At 36.5% G+C, this 20,436-nt stretch overlaps 1 protein-coding gene across 2 annotated transcripts in view; it reads right to left on the bottom strand.

Annotated features, from left to right (window-relative positions):
- zbtb20 (zinc finger and BTB domain containing 20) overlaps positions 1-15,083 on the bottom strand; it is a 33,125-nt gene extending 18,042 nt beyond the window's left edge. For both annotated transcript variants that reach the window (XM_017308580.1, XM_008427769.2), the window contains exon 1: positions 14,862-15,083. The gene's annotated coding sequence lies outside the window, so the exon portion shown is untranslated. The remainder of the gene's footprint in view (positions 1-14,861) is intronic.
- Positions 15,084-20,436: the final 5,353 nt, after the last annotated feature.

Raw genomic sequence — 20,436 nt, 5'->3', positions numbered from 1 at the left:
ATAAGAATGAGGACAAAGTTGAGAAATAAGTTACTATTACTTTAAGGAGAGATGCCTTTTCTTCCTTTAATATATTTTTTATACGCAGACAATATTTACAGCCTAAAAAAATCTTTTTGTTGCACCCTTGAGTGTCATTAACCTACAATAGTTTGCACATTTTGTACATGCGAATTTCCCCTAATATGTGGGCAAGATATTAAATCTGAAGGATTTAATAGAAACACTCTGTGCTTATTTTAAGCCATATGGAGGTTAGCACTGTTTAGTGTATTTATAGTCCGGCAAGCTGTTGTGCAGTAAATACAGATTATATATGTCTCAACAGCTCACTTGACAAATGACATCTAAAAGTGTAATGCTGACACACTGAAACACAACCGAGCAACACTGAACCCTATACACGCCGTGCTGCTACGTCTGGGTCAGTGGTCTGCAGCCTGGCTGAGAAGCACTGTGTAGGTTAGGTCTGTCGAACTGCATACAAGTTGGCACAAAATGAAGGTTTCCGGTTAATCCGGCAAGGCGTGGCAATCTAAGCACACTGAGAAAGTTGATCCAGCCAGCACCGTGTTGCAAAACAAACTTAGGCAAGTCAACTACGGAATTTCGCAAGAAATAAGAAATAAAGGCCAAAAACTACCACCCCTCCCCCCCCCCACATACACCAATTTCAGCGAGGCTGATAGTGGAACGGGTAACGCCGAAGTCAAAGCACAGTGGAAGGAAGACATTGTTTGAAAGTGAAATGTCCGTGCAGAGCACACACTCGGTGGATGTGCCATAGAAATCAGGCTTTAATAAGGACAATAAGGTCATTCAGCTAAAGAGAGCGTCGCCTCTCAGAGGGCACCTGTGACATGTAGCACAGCCAGGCTGAAGGAATAATGAAAGGAGTACAGTCAATACATACACCTCGGCAGAAAAATAATGAACACACAAGGCCTGGAAATACCTGATAAAACATTACTTTTTACACTTGAGTCACACGTAGCAAGACCGAATCAGTAAATGTTTTCATTTACTCACAATCCTACAACTGAAGGAAGCATCTCTTTAACAATAGATTGAAAATAACTAATGCTAAATAACGACGCCGACTGCCTTTAAAGCTTTTGTTGTTGCTCTATTGTAAAACGCTCAGCCTAGCTTCGTTTCCCAGGGAGATTTGCTCTCAGGGTTGAACCTGTTATTACTAGCTGCCAGAAAAACAGCAGGAAAACTATGTTGGACTGACTAGTCAGGGTTGCACTACTAGTTATATGGCATATTATAAAAGTTGTGTACCCTGCCAGTTATCATTCCACGTTGGGCTCGGATGACGTCACAGCACTCTTCTTATGCCTCGCAAAAGTATTCATACCTTATGAGCTTCTTCACATTTTATCACGTTACAGCCAGGACCTTAAATGTTTTTATTGTGATTTTATGTTGATAGATCAACATAAAGTGACACAGACGTCAGAAGTGGAGAGAAGATGATGCAAGCTTTTCAATTTTATTTGATATTTTTATTTTTTGCTGAAAGGTGCGGCATGGTTTTATGCTGTATTTAGTGGGTAACAGGTTGATGCATTCCAGCTGAACAGCTTTAGGGGCTTATTGCAGCTTTTCAGACCTGGACACCTAAATTTGTGCCAATTCTTCATTTTAAATTCTGTCAAAAGCTGCAAGATTGGATAGAAAGTGTCTCTTAGCACAATTTTCAAGTCTTATATCCATATAAGAACTTCTCAGTCTAGATATGGATCAAAACCATATCATTGTAGCTTCAGTAGTAGGTTTACGATTATTATCTAGCTGGAAGTGGGAGCTCTCCTCTAGGATTAAGACTTTTGAATCCTTTAACTTGTTTTATTCTGGTGTTCTTCAATATTCTGTCCTTCCTTACATCAACTCTGACCAGATTAACAATCTTTGCATCTGGTATACGTTTTTCCACCAAGCATAGTGTTTGTCACATAAGCCAGAAAATTGAGTTTTTGTCTCAGAGGATAAATATGGATCAATTTTGCAACTACACGAATTTTTTCTGTTGGTCTGTCACACACTGTTCAAATAAAATCTGTGAAGTTCACCATTGTAACATTATAACATGTAAAACAAGTTAGAAATACTTTCAATAACCAACTAAATAAACAAAAACAAAAGGTTGGTAATACTCCCTTAATATTAAAATATATAAACAGAAGCCAAAGCCTCTCTCCACACGATATGTTCCAGTGTATTTAGTAGTAATTCTTGTTTCTTAACCTGTAATTTAGGTCAGTACTTGCTACACATGTTTTACTGTTTTAATTTTAGAAAAATGTGCTTACCAGTATAATAACCTATCACTGACGAATATCGAAGTGGTTATCATTTCCCATAACCGTACTTAGATCTTGCCACTTTAATTCTTATCAGTGTATCGCCAGCAACATTTCTCACCGCCACTTTGCTTCCTATTATGATCTGTTCTGGTTTGGTTTGTCCTCCGATTTGCTCCATGAGCAGAAACAGTTACTGCAGAGGTACAGAGTGACCTCATGTAGTTAAGAGATAATGCAACTGCTCAACACTCTGTATATAAGATAATCATCTCGGCCTTTAGTCTTCCTAATGCCCATGACCTGTTGGTCAGTATGGCGTGTTGAATGGAGCAGAAACCTTTTCTTTAAAAGGAACAATCTGTAGTTCGTGAGCATGGAAGTGAAACCTAAGCCAACCAGCTTTTGCTGCTAATGTTACTATAAAAATCCCACAGCATGGCTGGGACTATTTTCAGCAGGTCATATTAAATATAGGATACTTCATTTGTACTGTCATGGTTAGATAGAGGCTCTGAAAGGCTTTATTTTTACATAGATTTTTAAGTAATCTTTTTTTTACCAATAGGGATTTGTTTTGAGTAAACCTGCAGTAATAGCGTTTAATGGACACGTCCTAATATCCCTGCAACCGTATTCTTCTTTTTTGTGTGTGTAAGCCTGGTGACCTGCGTTCCTGTTAAAGCGTGTTGGAATACGCTTGACTGAGCCTGAACAGGAGTGAGAACGGGAAAAAAAATACTATGTGAATGAATGAATGAATGAATTAAAGAATGAATGATGAGACTGTAGCCAGGAGCGAAGCCCAGGACAGTTAAAGGCTGCAAAGGACATTTTGTCTTGAAGCATTCATTAACCTATTCATAAAAAACCACAAGAAAAACCTGAGCTTAATGTTAGTTTATACAGCAGACACTTCAGTCTTATTCGAAGCTCCGACGTGCCACCGAAGCGACAGCAAATATTTTTGTGCTAAAAGCACCTTAAACATTAAATGAAGCTCGACATGTGGACTGCATCTACTTTGAAAATGCAACGCAGGTGATACCAGCGCCACTTCAACAATCACACCGTTTCATTTTTTTCTCTCTCTAATTGCTCCAAAATGTCAAAGCCATTGTTCAACATGCCTGCATGCTTTGATAAAACAGAATAGTTGTGTTGGCATTTGTTTGCTGTTTAGCAGGTTAGACGTGCAGCTCCTTTGTCACCTGCACCAACCGTTGTAATTCAAAACTTGGATGGAAACAAATAATTTTACAGTTGTGTTTTTTGCTGCTTTTTTTCCATCTTTAAAATGTATTTCCCACCATCAAACGTGAATTGCTAATTGGTTCTGGATAAGACGCTACGTAAATAAGAAGCACCAATTCTTGAAGAACGGTGTGTTCAATTCCCAGTGTGTCGGTGCTTTTGTGGTGTCCCATTAATGTATCAGTTACATATTCAAAATCCCCCTTTTTTTTCCTTTACATATTTCCTGATGATTCAAGTATTTTACAACTTTTGAATCTGATCTCATCTGACATTGACGTGACAAAAAGAAATTCTGAAAAATAAGAAAATTGCTGCTACACTTTGATAAAAGTGTATTTGAGTGTGAAGAAAACTTAAATACAGATAAAAATAAAGGGCATCAACTAGAAAGAGTTCAAGAAAATCAACTGATGTGAAAATTATTCACAAAATGTCCATATTCATCGTATAAAAAAATAAAATGTCCAAAATGCTTTGGTCATGCACATAATAAATCAAAAATGCATTTTTCTTCCATCTTATTCTTTGGTGTTACCATGTTTAAGTTGTGTGTAGACATACAGGGATACATTTACATTTATTATACCCGCTGTATTTACCACAAAAAAAAAAGTTATTCATGATTATTCACAAACTTAGTAAACACACTTTTAAGTGTATTTTTACAATCAAAATGTTGCGTCTCCTTTTACATTTAGCTCAAATAAAAAAACAAAACTAGTTATTACTAACGTAAAGAACAAACAGTTGCAGAAAACTACTCTAAAATAATTATATTAATAGAGAGGCTGGTTAAAATGAACATTTTGACCTTAAAAAGCCATTTTGTGTATATATGTATTTGTCTGGTATTCTAATACTCATTGATTTGTAACCCTAGTGATATGTGTAAAAGTCTTTTGAAATCCTTTTTTAATCATGTAATGTTTGTAAAATTTTGGTCACCTTATTTTATGAGTTGGTATTTACACATCTGAAAACTGTCGTCAATTTAAAACACACGCACAACAACTTTCATTCAGCTTATGGTAATTTAAATAGATTTTACAAGGGGAAAAATGTAAATACAAGCTTGTTGGAGAATTAACATCTACAGATATTTTGGTTACGTTGCCAATTAAAATTTTAAAGTAAAATATCAATAGGATGTTATTTACCTTTTTTTTTTTTTACAAATAAATTTCTCATACTGATTTATGAACTGAGAGACGCTGTGCACAGTCAGAAATTTTATCCTACGAGTTCAAAGAAAACAAAAAATATATGTAAAGCAACATAAAAGAAGAGAATAAACAGCTTAACTTATCTTTAAAACATAAAAAGTAGCTTAATCTTATAATAAATGCTTTCAACAGTTCCCTCTTCAACCATGCAGCAAGCACGCCCTCACTTGCAAAAAAACATATGGGCAGCAGGGTGAACTGAGGACACACATGCACCTTGGCACACATACAACTTTGCTGTTAGAATCCAAGATACATTTTTCACATCATTTGAATGCTAAGGCATTGAGTTTATCTTTAAACAGCGAAAATGCAGATTTAAAAGCTCGTTTCTGCCATACAGAAACAGGAAAAACAGACAATGTTTTTGTTTTTCAACTTCTGGAAAACTGAAACAAAATGCGCTTGTTGTAAAAAAATCTCCAGGTCAAGTTGCAACACGACCTGAATTTGAATGAATCCAACCCTGCAGATATACAGAAGTACAGATCAACAGTCTGTTAGTAATTTTATCATAGGTAATGGAAATACATGGTCACTTCCTCTGTATTTGATGTGTAATTAAAGTGTATGCGCTGTACCGAACGGCCATCAAAACAAAGCTTCAGATTTAACTGCAAATGACGTTAAAACCTAAAGTCCTTTTTTTGAAAAGCTAAATACGAACGACGTACTTCATGGGAACAAAAACCGACCTAAATGAGTGTATTTATGTGTTACGTTTTGTTCTTTTTTTCTTTTTTTTCCGAGATCCCAAACAGTCTTTCTAACAAAAAAAAAAAAAAGAGGACCGTATCCACCTTCCAGCTTTTTGGGAATTGTAACTGTGTTTCATAAGACTCCATAAAATTTTAGAAGTGAACAAAAGCTTCCTGACAACTGGCTGGCACATTCGCAAATACTTATTCAGTCTCAGTGTGTGCTTTCATTACGCATTCCTGCGATACTTGCAGGGAGAGAAGATTCCAAACAAAAGTCCCCTTAAAATCGAAAAGCATGCCAGGAAGTTAGTCAGTTTTCCACTTTCTCTATGATCTTAAAGTTAAAGAGTTGCTAATGTTAATTTTAGATTAAAAATATTTCTTTTCATAATTGATCTTTTGGATCCTCAGTGGAAATTAATTAAAAAAGGTGGATGTTTTTTTTATTTTTCATTTCCCTTTTCAGTGGAATGAATATACCAAATTTCTTCCTGAAAGCATCTATAATACAAGGTTTTATTCAGCTTTATAACTGGAGCGTAATAGTTGGTTGGAAAACACATAATAATCACCTTTCCCTTAAAAACAAATATATACATATATCCTGGTTTGGCCAAAACCGATAAACAAAATAGATTTTCCACGCTTGAAGGAAAGCACATTTCCTTCTATATTTGGCTTATGGCTAGAGGGGGACTCACTCACCATGACTCATTGAATTAACATTGTTGTGTTGCATAATATAACAAAATTTATAAAGGCAGTCCATAGGAGCTCACTGTAGGTTTTCCAACTTTGTCATTTGTAAACTCAGATAATTGTAAAGCTGTAGATTGTTTAAAAAAAAAAGGAAATTACATGTACCCATTAGGCCAAATGTCAATATATATATTTATAGAAAATGCACAAGAGAATTGATTCAGAGATACTTAAGTAAACTTTACTATGAGTGCAAAGTAATTAAATATGTCAAATATAATACATTTTGACAAAACAGTGCTATGAACTATGACCTAATATTCGGTTACATGTCCGTGCTTTAACCCTTTGTCCCTGCAGTGAGCCGTGAGAATCAGCACACATTTTTTGTAAGATTAATCATCTACAGTTTATAATTAGAAATGCACCGGTCAATCAACATGCAATCGGAATCAGATGTTTTTTCCCCCAAATCAGCTTTGATTGGGCAAATTCAGAAAAAACAGCCTATTTTTTCCAAACAGAATAAATAAATCATTTTTTATTTTAATCCCATCCTTTTTCATTCATTAACAAATAAGCCAACAAACAGCAAATCGCCCTTTCATGCACTTTTTTAGCTAAAAAAAACAAAAACAAAAATCAGACGATAGTTCAGGACATATGCTTTGATGAATGAATGGGGATAATGTTGTAATTCTTTCATTTTCTGTCATATCCAAAAATACTTGCTCTATCAAAGAACCAGCAGCTCATTTTTCTTCTTTTATGTGTAATAGTCCTATACAAGAAAAAGAAAGTCAGTAAAAGAAACCCTGAAATTGGTAATGCCACGGGAAAAGCCTGATTGGTGCATCTCTAATATAAATGCACATCAGCCTAACAGTGATATGTTATATTGTTATCATGGAAAAAAAGAGAGAATTTGATAAAACTGAAATCAATGAATCAGATCCTTAAAGAAAACCAGAAATCAGTGTTACCAAGTAAAAGCTAGAACAGTGAATGTCTAATTAGAAGGCATTAGATTATTTCACGTTTGTGCATTTTTCAAAGCTGAGACTGAAAGCATTTAATCGATGTGTCCCTTTAGAACGCTACTTGTAACTTCTGTGTCTCCTGAGTCTTTACAAGAAAAAACAGATGAGAAACTTCCTGTGATTTTCTTCCACAAAAACAAATCTGTAAAGTCTATTAAAGGCTTAAGGCTACTCTGCGGTTAATTTAAGTATGTGAATTTAAGACTTCTCAACTTTATGGCATTGCACCTGAAAACAGCCTCAGTGGGCAATCTCAACAAAAGACACTGCCCCGGAGGAGAACATTGCTCAGTCCAGCCATTAAAAAAAAAAAAAAAAAAAAAAAAAAGGCAAATGAGTAAAAGTAACTGGACGTTGCAGATTGCTTGTAAGCAGTTTATATGTTTTTTTTTGTTTTTTTTTTAGATCAGAGTAGAGATGCATGAATTATTTGATCAGCAAACCAAATTGACTAATTTTACCTTCATCAGCTCTTATGGGTGATTGGCAGTTCAAAAACTCAAAAAGTTGAGCAGTAAAAAGTTACATTTGTGTCGTTTAAAACCCAGGCTGTCTTCTCTTTGGTACAAATGAGAATTCAGTTTTTCTCAAAAAATAAGTTGTTTTAGTTTGCTTTTATTCCTATTTTACATATTAAACATTTGCAGGGGAACAAAATGTCATAAATGTCATTACTATTGTCTCTAAGTATGTGCCCCCCCTTGAATTTTGGGGGTATTTTTCCTCCCATTACTTCCTCAAATTTTACTGTATCTTGTTTGGATTTTACGTAACAATATGTTGTGGAAATATGATACGTAAATTTTATATTTGTCTTCCAAATAAAAATCTGCGTTCATCCCCGTTGGGTCAATGCTTTTTGAAACCAAAGAACTTGTGGCCGCAAGTTCTTCACAGTCTCTAAACAAAAACTAAGTCATGTTAGGTGGAAAGCAACTGAACATCAATTTTCAAGTTTTGCAACAGATTCTCAAATAAATTTACGTCATTGTCTTCATGGAAAAGATCCTATGCTCCAATTTAAAGCCATTTGTGTTTTCATTATCGATTTGTTTTTTTACATCGCTCCATTTCTCTTACCATCAACTTCAACCAGTTTCCCTGTCCTTCCTTTTCACCTCATTTGTACAGAATTTGAAACAGTTAATCAATCAGCTTTCGCTCAACCTTGAGCTGTGGATCACTAAAGCTCCTCCAGAGTCACCAGGACCAGGAAGAGAGGACTTTCTGCTCTCTTTTCCCTTCCTCTCTGTCTTTATGTTTGCAGTTGTGATAATATTTCAATAATTTCTGATTCTTGTCTGATGTGTTCCCTGGTCTTCATGATGCTGTTTGTTTACTCTAACAAACCTCTGAAACCTTCAGAGAACAACTGTTTATACTGAGATTAGTGGTGGACTTTATTAATCATTTACAGGTCTTTTTACCTGGATTAATTAATTGTTCTAGAGAGGGAGTGAATACAAGTGAATATATATATATATATATATATATATATATATATATATATTTATTCTTCCACTTTGAAATTATGGACTACACTGCAAAGAAACTGCAGTAAAGCTTAAGAAAATCAGAAAAGCTCAAGGGTAGTGAATATTTTTTTCACATTTAAACTCTGCCTAATGATAAGTCCATGAAAGGCCAAGAGCTATGACTCATTAAATCTTGGGTCTTGTAGTCTGAGGGCTGTCTTGTAGGGTCTGGTGGTGTAGCTCCATTGAGACCTGTCGATTTCAATGTTCTCCATCTGATTAGCGGGGCCCATTTTGTATTTGTACTAAAATACCAAGCTGAAACGGTTCAATCTTTTATTTAAATCTAAATAAAACTCCTCTCACCTCATGAACTGTCTGTGCATGTGGATCTGTCAGGATCTAAAAAAAGGCAGCGATAAATATTACATGTGGGGGGAGTGTGGAGGTCGAGGCACGAAGTGCTTCTTGAGTTGTGGAGGGCGATTTTGTCCTTGCGGCGGACGGTGTCAGGAAATGCAGTCGCCATTGGGGGGAGTGCGTGGTCTGCCACAGTGTTTAGGTGGGCGGCATGTGTCACCGCAATCTCCACATGGAGGCCAGGACACTGCGTTTTTCTGGCAAAATGTTACAGTTTGATGTGAATCTATAATGAACTTCACCTGCCAGGGGATTTTATTGTTTCCGCTGATCAGTATGAGAACATATATGTGCATTTCACATGTAATAATGGAGGCTGACAGAGCTCCCTGCTGGGAAAATGAAACAGTAGTGCAATCTCTCAGTGGGTTTTCTCATTCTTGATAATTTCATAATTTAAAACAGACCAAAAGGTTTCCATCAAAGATCATTGAGAAAGGAAAAGATGTCACACTAGTAAGGTTTTAAATACATAATTGATAAAGTTGTCACAAGGCATTAAAGCCTGGTGGGAAATATTAAATGTTAATATGATGACAGTATGAGATATTACTTTAACTACCTCTGCTGGAATCTCTGCTGGCTCTCTCAATAAAACTGATGTGATTCTAACAAGATGATCAGATGGTTTAGACAAGACTTAGACGAACTATAAACTTTTCTGTAAAATTATGCAAACCATATTTAGACCTATGGAACATTTCGGGTCCAGTTTTATCTGCTTCTGCTATTTTGTTGTATATAGTTAAGATTAAATCTGCCTTCAAAACGATAGACTTCCATATATAGATTCCACTAGTTGTGTCACATCAAGCATCAGACAACTGATCACAGTCCTTTTGAGCAAGTTCATTTTCATTTTTCTTCATTTTGCCAACTATTTTGCTCGGTTTTTTGTGTGTTTTTTTTTGATAACCCACTTTACAGAAATTTCAAAGAGACTAAAGGCTAAGTTGTAAAAAAACAAACAAAAAAAAAACATGATTGTATCATACAGGTTTCTTAAAGGAGCAAGTAGAACTTTTAAGTTCCCTCGATTTCAAAAGTAGGAAAAAAATATATATATATTTTTGCTCCAACAAATAATGACTGTAAAAATTATACCAATTTATTAAGTCTCTTTCAAGTGTCTTCACACTTATTTCAATTAACAAAGAAAATAACATTAAGAATAGAAATAACTGCTACTTCATCATGTCTTTGGGACTAAATTTAAAGGCAATTTAATTGGTCTTTTTTGAACAATTTGGACAATTATTGTTACATCAGAATCTAAAATACTGCAAAACTGATCTGAATACTTTTGAGTGAGACTATTAAGATGCACAAAAAGTACGATATTTGTCTTTTTGTCACAAGAACCATGTTACATAAGAGGCAACACAAACCCCACAAAGCATAGACTGGTTAAGCTTTTCCAAATATATTCTACATTTATAACAGATTTCTTTAAAACAAGGTGTGATTTGAAGACAAAAAAAGTGAGTATTAATAGTTTTGTCAAAATAGGATAAAAAAAAAAAAANTTTTTTTTTTTTTTCTTCACATAGTGGTGAAAATTACCTTAGTGGAAAATTTTGGAATCCCAGAATTAGCTTGGATTCATCTGAAAAGGTTAAACAGGACAGGTACTTAACATTTTTATTAGAGTATTATCAGAGCACGGTTCAATTTGAAGCAAAATGTAGACTTCCAAAAGTTTCTTTTATTTCTTTTATTTTTTGGTGTGTTGCGTGTGTGTGAATGTCATCTCCAAGTATTTTCATCATGTGCTGTAATAACCGAAGACCAAAATGGGCTTTGGAAAGAAAAAATTAACTCATATAAATTTAGTTATGCAAGATCTAGGCCACCAGTATCACCAGGTAAAAGTCTGAGCAGAGAGTGGCTGAATATTGTGAGTAAACCCAGAGCCAGAGACACAGAATTGCCGAGGCTTCCGAGTGACGTCTCTATCTCGTGTGTTTGGGCAACAGTGCCTCTTCAACAGCACTTAAAAAATTGTTTGGAACGCCGATCTGCCATCTGCGAGCAAGTACAGTACAAGATGATTGTTTTCTGTCCTCTCTTTCAAAAAGCACTTTATTATATGTATACTCACACGTTTTTTTTCCTCTTTTTTTTTTTGTCAATTGAGTAAAATCCAAATGATCAGGTGGGAGAAACGTGTGAAAGCGTGACAAATATCAGTCAAAAAGCATTTCCAAACTAAAAAGGCCTGTTAACACTTTGTGACAGTTTCTTGGTCAACAATGAATTGTAAAATGAGAAACGAGGGCGACGAGTGAAAAAAAAAAAAAAAATGTCTGAAGCCAAAACAGAAAAGTGGGATTGATTGCTGGGTGTGGATTAACTGATCACCACATCCCCTCCCTCCTCCAGTTTTTAGGTGTACGGTTTCCTCTGCATGGGCCTGCTTCATATAATAATGGCTTTCCTTCATCTGAAGACACACTCTTAAATATTCATTAGTCAGGGGTGGGTCTTTTACACTGTGACACTTGAAAGAGGCCAAAAGGCAACAGCTCAAACAAGGTGAATTTAAATACCAAGCTGGAATATAAGGATACAAACTAATGGAGCGCCAGTCAATCAGCCAGAGATGGCAATATGACGACGTTTTTCTGACCAGTTTAGGCTCTAAACCTAAAACTGACGTGGGTTTTGTATAAATAAAATAAATTAGCTAAAGACGAGGCGATACGGCTCCCCACACAGGGTGTAATCCCAGATTGGGGCAACCCAAGTAAATAATTTTTTTTTTTTTTTTAAATGGGAAACTTCCAATTAGATGTCTAATTAAATAGGACAGGTGAGCCTTATGTTGCACATGGGGAAAACACTCAGAATTTCTATATGTGCATCACAGGTGGTTGATAAAGTTGATCAAAAACTAAAGGACTACTTAAAGACCTAAAAATAAAATTGTTGGTCATTTCTAGTTAAAACTAAAATAGATTGTCTGTTTACTGTAGAATAACTCAGTTCTGAGTTATTCTACAGTAAACAGACAATCTTCAAAACATTGAAGTTGATCAAAACCTGCATTCTTCTTGTAAAAGGAAAAGAAAAATAGGAAGTCAAGCAAAATAATAAATATATAAATATACATATACCTGATCCTGGTACACACTGGTTTCACTTATTCCAACTTGATTAACATACAGATTTTATCTGTGACTATCAAAGGTCCGAAAATAGGCCTTTTTTGCCATTTCATGCAAATTTTAGATCTTTATGAAATACAGTTCCTAAAAAACTAGTTAAATAAACCAAATAGAAAGAGAGATGCACGCAATTAGTGCAAGATCCTACTGTAAGCTTTGATGCAGAAATGGGGCTAATCTACAAAAGTAAGAACCTCTATTTTTGGCAGAGCAGCTATAAACCAACAGCACATAATTTGATGCTCGTTTTTGATTCCACTAAAAAAAATCTACTTGCTTTTGACGAGAATTTATAAAATCGTGTCATTATTTTTTGCTGGACACAAACAACAACGTCTATGAAAGATAGACGTTGTTTTTGTCTTCAATATATTACAGTCTTTTCAAAAGAGAAAATTAAATCAATTGAGTTAGACCTAAAAAAAAAATAAAAAATTCAATTGGCGAGAAATGGCCTGATTGGTGCATTTCTAATGTAAGTACACATGAAACAAATTAGGATAAAACGGGGCACCTGATACTCACAATACAAACACTCCCAAAGCACGTAATGGCTGACTCTGTTCCAGCAGCTACTGTACACCTCTTTGTTGAGAGTCTGACATCAAGTCATGATGGCGAGAGCTTACTTGCAGAGCAGACAATCACCCTCCAAGTCATCAAATGATACACTAAACAATGGCACAGGTGGAATTTCATCGTAGATAGGAGGTATCTCTCTCAACTAACCTACATTTCATGCGTTCACTCGTACAGTCAAATCTATAGGCTTTAAGTCACGGGACAGATTTACTACTGTCTTCATTTCAGCTCCGTGTGCAGCACGCTCAGCGCGTCCATTCAGAAAATAAATGATCCAGAGAGAAGTCTGCGATTGCAACGAGCAAATCCTATAGGACTGCAACCCGTTTACGTTGTGAAGCCACATTGTGAATGAAGGCGGAGAGAGGGAGTGATCACAACAAAATTGCGAGGAAAAAAAAAAACAAAAAAAAAAAAACGCACAATCGCGTTGTGGAAACCTACACACATCTATACACAGGTGCACACATCTGCGCGAATTTAAAGCAAAAGAAAAAAACAATAAAAATAAAGAAAAAATAAAAGAAAATAACACGAATACCTGACCAATGTATGCAAGGAATGGTTTTAAAAAAAAATATACGATTTTTAAACTTGCGTTCAACTTCTCATCAGCTGCACTTCAGAACACATTGAAATGATGCGCAGCAGCCTATTGTAGTGAGAACATGCTGTATTCCCTCTTTATCTGACAAAGCCGAGCGCTTTGGGACAACATCTGCTCGCCTCACACGTGCACGCACACTCGAGCAACGATAAAGATGAGCAAGACTGACATGTTGCTCGGGATAAACTCCCCGTGACCCTCTCGGTGCATTTTTAACGCGTAGCCCAGTTTTTTTTTTTTTTTTTTTATTTATTATCATTTCTATTTTAATTTTTTAAAAATATTTATTTATTTATTTATTTTTCTTTGCGTGCAAACGTTGAAATATATATATATTTTTAACTTTATTTAGGAGCGCCATGATGAGCTGCAGATGTAGGGCAAAGGAATCACGAGTTGGACGCATGAATATTTCGCTCATAAAATGTATCAAAAGGTACTCCTGCAACTTTAATTACACAGGAGCATCGCTGCACATCTGAACTGAAAGCTACGAGTTAAAAAAAATTTATTTTTCTAAGAAAAAGGGCAGCACTGGCAGGCATAAGTGTTCATTCTTTTTTATATATATATATATATAAACATGGCACCCAAATTCACTATTGCTGCACCATGAGACCCAATAATAGCCCTCCTTCTCCTATCCAAATTCTATCCAGTCGCCTGAATGCATCACTTTGAGGGCAATAATTAATAAAAAATGCTCCCCGCACACATCTAAGTGACAGACTTCACGCTAAATAAAGCCGAACCGTACAAAGGAGCTCAACCAAATGTTGCCATATATATTTGGAGCAAAGTGGAGTAATAAAAAAACCAAGCTGCCTCAAATAACTGACCTAAAAGCCAAAATGCGCACGTCGGGCTGCCTGCCTCCAGTTGTTCCGGGGCTCAGTGTGTAAAATGTGAGCCAGCATCGCTGATGGAGAGCAAAGCCGACCTGTGGACACACTTTGACCCGAGCAGGACTCTTTGCAAGTGTCCCCACATGACAGTTTAAAAGTAAAAGGAAGGGGGCTCGAGCGAAAATGACAGATGGGAAACTTGCGTCACGCCAAGAGAACGCGTTTTGCTAGTACGGACAGAAAACTCGATTTACAGGCGACTCCTATTAATGGCGTTTTATTTACAGTGGTTTTATTAAAGGTCCGCAATAATAAAAAAAAGAATAAGTTTATATTGTGTACAGCCTAATTTACTGGGTTCGTAAAGCCAGCTCTAACTACATGGAAGTGTCTTGCATTTCAGGCGTGTACTCCCTTAAACTCACCGATCAGGGTTTTATTCTGTAACATGCCTTTCCACTAAATATAACAACCTACAAGCCGCTGGAGCCGAAAGACCAACCCCCCTTTCCTACTTTTTTTCTCAAATTTCTTACCTGCACTTCGAAGCTCGTTCAAAAAAAAGTGGCGACAGTGTTTCCCGTTTTTCCCCCCGACGAAGCGTGTTTACTTTGCTTTTCTTCTTTCTCAGTATGTTCCTTTACTTTGTTTCATTTCTCACTTCCATCTTCTTTTCATCTCATCAATAAACACACGCTGCAGCCTACCTTCATAGAAGAGCTCGGTTCAAGTGTGCCCTCCCATTTTTTAACTATACATCGAGTACTTTGAGGGGTGGTGGTGGTGGTGGAGGGGAGGGGGGGGCGGTGTATGGGGAGGCACATAGACGTAGAGGAGTAGACGCCCCGTTGGCTTCGTTGTCCAGTGGACAACATACGTCAGCGCGTCCGCCATATTGCGAGTGGCAAGAAGACAAACTGTTTTCCGACTGAATGAAACACTAAAGCTTACTTTCGTCTTGGTTTTATTAGATTAAATATTAAAGACAAACTCTTCAGTTGTGTTGCTACTAATTGGACACACTGAAATGAACATTTCCAAATGACACTGTGAATAAAATTAGCTTACCTTTAATTTGCCTCTGAAAATACATAAAGCTCTTAATTTTATTCAGTATGGGGTATAATAAATTATCCTTAAAGTTAGTGTACCTGAGCTATTTTATTTAATATTTTGTACCCCATTTTATACCCATTCACAACCTTTTGACCCCTTTCTACACCAATTTTATACCCCAAACTATTTCCATGTGAAAGGTTTCTTTCATATCATAACCATTCTTCTTTTTCTCCGTGTTGGCCATTTTGGGGTGGTAATGATAATTGTGTAGGAATTACAAATAAAAAATAACAAATTTGTGTACTTGATGTGACTGATAAAGCATAAGTTATGGATGATTATATGAATAAAACAAACAAAAAAAATTCAGTTTCAGTTGTTTGTTTTTTTTAGCATGGTTCTATCATTAATGGTGAGAGTAAATCTGAAGTTTTAAGCAACAGTAGAGATACTATGTAACAACTGGTAAGAAATTGCTATGAGGTGGATATTAATTATGCTTAGTAATTTTGTGCTGTTATTATAAAAAGATGAGGATTATGCTATATATTTTATGTTAAAAGTGACTAAATGTCCATAGACACCTAAATTGTTTTGAATTCCACTTTTAATTAAGCTATTTTTTAAGCTTAACCAAGACATCAAACAGTAATGTTTGACCTACAGTAAGACCTTTGAAGCAGAGCTGTCTTGCTCGGTTCTTTTCCACTCACAAGATGGCGGCGACGCTGACGAACGACACGGACGCTGATGCGGCGTCTAGAGTCCTATGTCTATGACCAGGCACGCCTTTTCACTTGAAGCTGCCATTGGAAGCGCAGCGCACTGTCTTGGATTGGAGCAGAAATCCGTCAACATTACAGCGCTCCAATCGCAGGGCGAAGGGGAATCACGGTGGGATCATTATGGCTCTCTGTGGGAGGTTGTGGGGAGTTGTAGTGATAGTACTTCACTGATTCAAGTTCCTTTCACCTACACGCAGCGACTGTATTTATTTTAATGTTTGTATAAATTGAAAACAGTATGTAAAGGGTGTCTAATAACCTACAAACCTACACCATTTTTGCGCAGTTTTTATATTTATTGAGGCGGTTCCAGAGCCTGCTTGGCAAATATGAATGAACTCCAAAATCTGGATCAAAAGGGAACAGGAGGGGTATTGTCAGCTCCACGTCCATCATTGGTCTGAACTTCTCATTGGACACGTCCGGTGTCTGTCTAGCAAGTTACCCGCTCCGCGGCCGCTGATTGGATGACGGCTGCCGTCAATCCTTCCCCGGCGCACAACATGCTAGATTGACTGCCCGTGTCTTCTACTTTCTACGCATTTCTATTTTCTCATTTATTTATTTTTTAACGTCCCGAGCTGACCTCGGGTTTACGAGCAGGGGGGAGAAAAAATGGTGTCGGTTCACAAGTGGCCAATCAGATTTGGTAGAGTCGTGTGTTTTTCCCCCCCTCTCTTTTATGTTTCGTGCTGTCATTTTCAGGAAGCTTAGAGATATATTCTGGCTGGTGTAAGAAAAAAAAAAAAAAAAGAAAAAAAAAGAAAAGCAGTGTTGGCTCATGTGGGATACCCTCCGCCTTAATGCCCCCCTCCCCGTCTAGACAGTGACAGGTGTGTGTGTTGCCCAGCTCCGAATAATGAACCACGTAGATGGGGGGGGGGGGGGGACTACTTTGAGTAAAACCATACTATTTTTGTAGTAACCACTGGTGGATGTACCTCATGTTTCTGTTTTGTTTTGTTTTAACTGACTAAGAGGTCAATTAAGGTTAACGCTTCACCGAGTTTCAGCATTCGGGTCCTGAACTCCCTCCAAGAAAAGCTGCCCTCTTGAACTTCGCTTTGCACATGCAGCCCTCCAGCTGAACATGAGGAGACCGAGGTGTCTCTTAAGACCATCGCCATCTCCCACTACCGTACGGGAGATTCTTACGTGAGTGCACACGCTGTAGCGAGCACCCGGGGGGCCTGTCTTGACTGTGCGCGCCATCTGCAGGTCTGCTTGGAAGACAATAATACCGCGGGTTCAACGGAGGACACCTCCCTCCGTCACTGCTTTGACCTACATTAACCAGGAACACCGCCGCCCGGCCTTAATGCGATAGTTTAAAATCCCCCCCCAATAAATCACCTGGGCCTACACGGAATGCCTTTTTAACGTCAATTAAGCGTCGGGATTCATTTCTGGGATCAGAACTGGGACATGCAGAGAGGAGAACATCCGAATGCCAGACCGGATCAACGCCGCAGCCTGTGCAGGGAAGGATTCACCAGGCAATGGAAAGTTTGTGTCTGCTGAACTTGCTTTGCATGCTTTTTTTTTAAACGAGCTAAGAGTGTGAACGTGTATCTTTTTTTTGGGGGGGGGGGGAAGTCATTTGTCGAAGTAATTGAAACATGTTAGAACCACTTAATGAAATACTATCGTAACACAGTATGCCTGTTTACGTCGTTCATTTGTTTAACATCATTAAAAAGTTCAAGTTGGGTGAACTTTTTAATGAACGGCTAAATGAATACAAAGGTCTGAAAATAATTAAACAACAACTGGAATCGTTATACAAGAAATATTTGTGAGAAAATTCTGATGTTTAAAAAAAACAAAAAACAAGGGGCCATTTTCTGAAAAATGCCCAAAATGTTTTGTCACTGAGACATGAGGCTTTTCTGCTGATGCTGTTTTCATAACGCATGCACTTAAAACTATGTTTATTCACCACACCGCATATTTTGTAATTTTGTAGAGCATGTGTAAGATATGCTTATTGAGTGGGAGCTACAGATTGCACATATATTCTCTAAAAATGTGCTGTTTATTGATTTGTTTAATGGAACAAAACTATTTTTGTTGAAATATTGGTTAGTTTTCACATTTTGTTCCATCTTAGTTGCAGTTATAAGCAAAAGGAAACACTTTGTATGCATTATGAAGACACTTGGCACACTTTCATATGGTTGCTTACTTTTAACATTTTTAAAATGTTAAAATGGGTTAAAATGTTTCTTGCATCATATTTTCTCAATTTATTATGCTGTTGAAGAAAGTGCTGTGTTTTTATAAAAAATATTGAAGTTTTGTATAAAAATTACACGTTTGGGGGTGTAGGGTTCACCCCTCTGCATCTTTTTGATACGCGAGTTGATGTTCTGTTTTATTTTGTCTCATAACTGTCATAAACTTTTGTGGATAGCAACTGTTATAGGCCAACATATTTTTTTTATGGTATACAAAAACATGACATGAGAGTCTGAGAACACTTCACATCACAACTGGAGTTATAAGTAAGGAAAACAGTGTAAATAAATATCTGAAATCTTAGTCTTAAAATGACAAATATTTTTTGGATTTAGGGAGAAATGTCAAGAGTAATACAAATTAATTATACCCAAATATATACATTTTAAATCAGAAAAATATGAAAGCTGTGAAGTAGTTTCTTTACTTTTCAGAGCTGTGTGTGATTATCTTTCACTTTTGTGTTATTGAAGTAAGGGTTTAGAATGGCTTGAGTTTTTTGTTTTTTGTTGTATTTTAGAAGCTGTCGAATAAAATCAAATTTCATTTGTATTGGAGATTTTAAACCACAATGGTTGGCAAAGTGCTTCATAACAAAAGCAGTCAGTAAAATATAAAACAAACCGGATTAAATAAACTGCTCAAACTAACAAACGTAAATATAAAGAAATTCAGCAATAGCTAAAAATTAGTCACAGGCCCCATTTTCAGCTTTTACAGCAGAAAAAATCATATTTTATAGTATTGGTCAAACAAAAGAAAGAAAAAGAAGATAGAAGACTGTAGACTAAAGTAGATAAAAAATGTTAAATGACATGAATTGTGATATTTTATCAGACTTGTTTATTTCATTAATATTTTAGTTAAACTGTATTTAAAATGTTATTTTGTAATGTTATCTTACCTGACATAAGCAGCCAGAACAGTGGTCACTTCTCACTCTTGAAATTAAACATAAAAAAAATCCACAAGGTAATAAGAAATAGGACATGTTGGGGTGACATTTCCTATGTGCCTGTTCCTCTCGTGAAAGAGCAGAGATACAGAAAACCCCAGTGCGCTCACAGAATAAACTTCTATCATCCCAATGCAAAACAAAAGGATATTTTTGCATGTTTTTAACCCTTGCAAATTCAGTGTCAACAAAAGCTTTATTTTTCACTTTAAGAAGGCTGGATGTTATGGGAATTGCATGTTGGGGCGACATTAAAGCAACTGATTTTGATTGTATTGTATTTTTTCTGAAAGACTGGACAGGAACTTTGTCCTTTTGGAATGAAGCAACGAGTAAAAATAAAAAGTAAGTTGGTAGCATACAACTCTTATCAAAACTGTAAACAAAAGGAAATTAATCTGCGGTCAATCCTTTTAATCAATTTTTTTTGTCTTGGCATCTGTACATTTAAAGAGTAAAAGCAAATCACCGATAAATAAAATAGAAGATAAAATATTTTCCACTTCAGTATCTCCTTTTCCCACTTGGCACTGTTATACTAATTATTGAAAAACTACTTTTTGCATGTATTTTAGGATTACTCTCTGTCTAGTTAATATGATCTTCCCTCTTTTTAAACGGGAACATCATGTGTTCTCCACGTTTTTACAACACCCTATGTGACCAATAGAGGGCAGCATTGAGACCCAGTTTTCACAGGCATGACTTTATCTGCCTCCTTCTGTCCTTTTGCTTCTTTGAAGCTCTTCCCTATTCAAATAGAAACCTTGAATTGATTTCTTCTCTTACAAATGAGGCTCACGGTGTCTTGATACATAAGAACATAAAGTTGTGCACAGGTTTCAATGTTAAATTGACTCCTTGTTCTTTATGTCCGACCATTTGGATTTATGGATGATTTGGAACAGAAAACTCTCACTACCCGACATGGACAGCATCCATACTCCCACTGCTTCTGTAAATTAGATAAAATATGTGCAGTGCAAGTGCTCACAAAGGCCTCGTCCTTGTGCTTCATGTTTTTTTTTTAGCGCGTTGCTCAAAATGAATGGCCCACAGGTTATTCATTTTGCA

The sequence above is a fragment of the Poecilia reticulata genome, linkage group LG14 (genome assembly GCF_000633615.1).
Source record: "Poecilia reticulata strain Guanapo linkage group LG14, Guppy_female_1.0+MT, whole genome shotgun sequence".
In the NCBI taxonomy this organism is placed as follows: Eukaryota; Metazoa; Chordata; class Actinopteri; order Cyprinodontiformes; family Poeciliidae; genus Poecilia; species Poecilia reticulata.
Note: the sequence above shows the minus strand (reverse complement) of the source record. Positions and strands in the feature narration are given on the sequence as shown.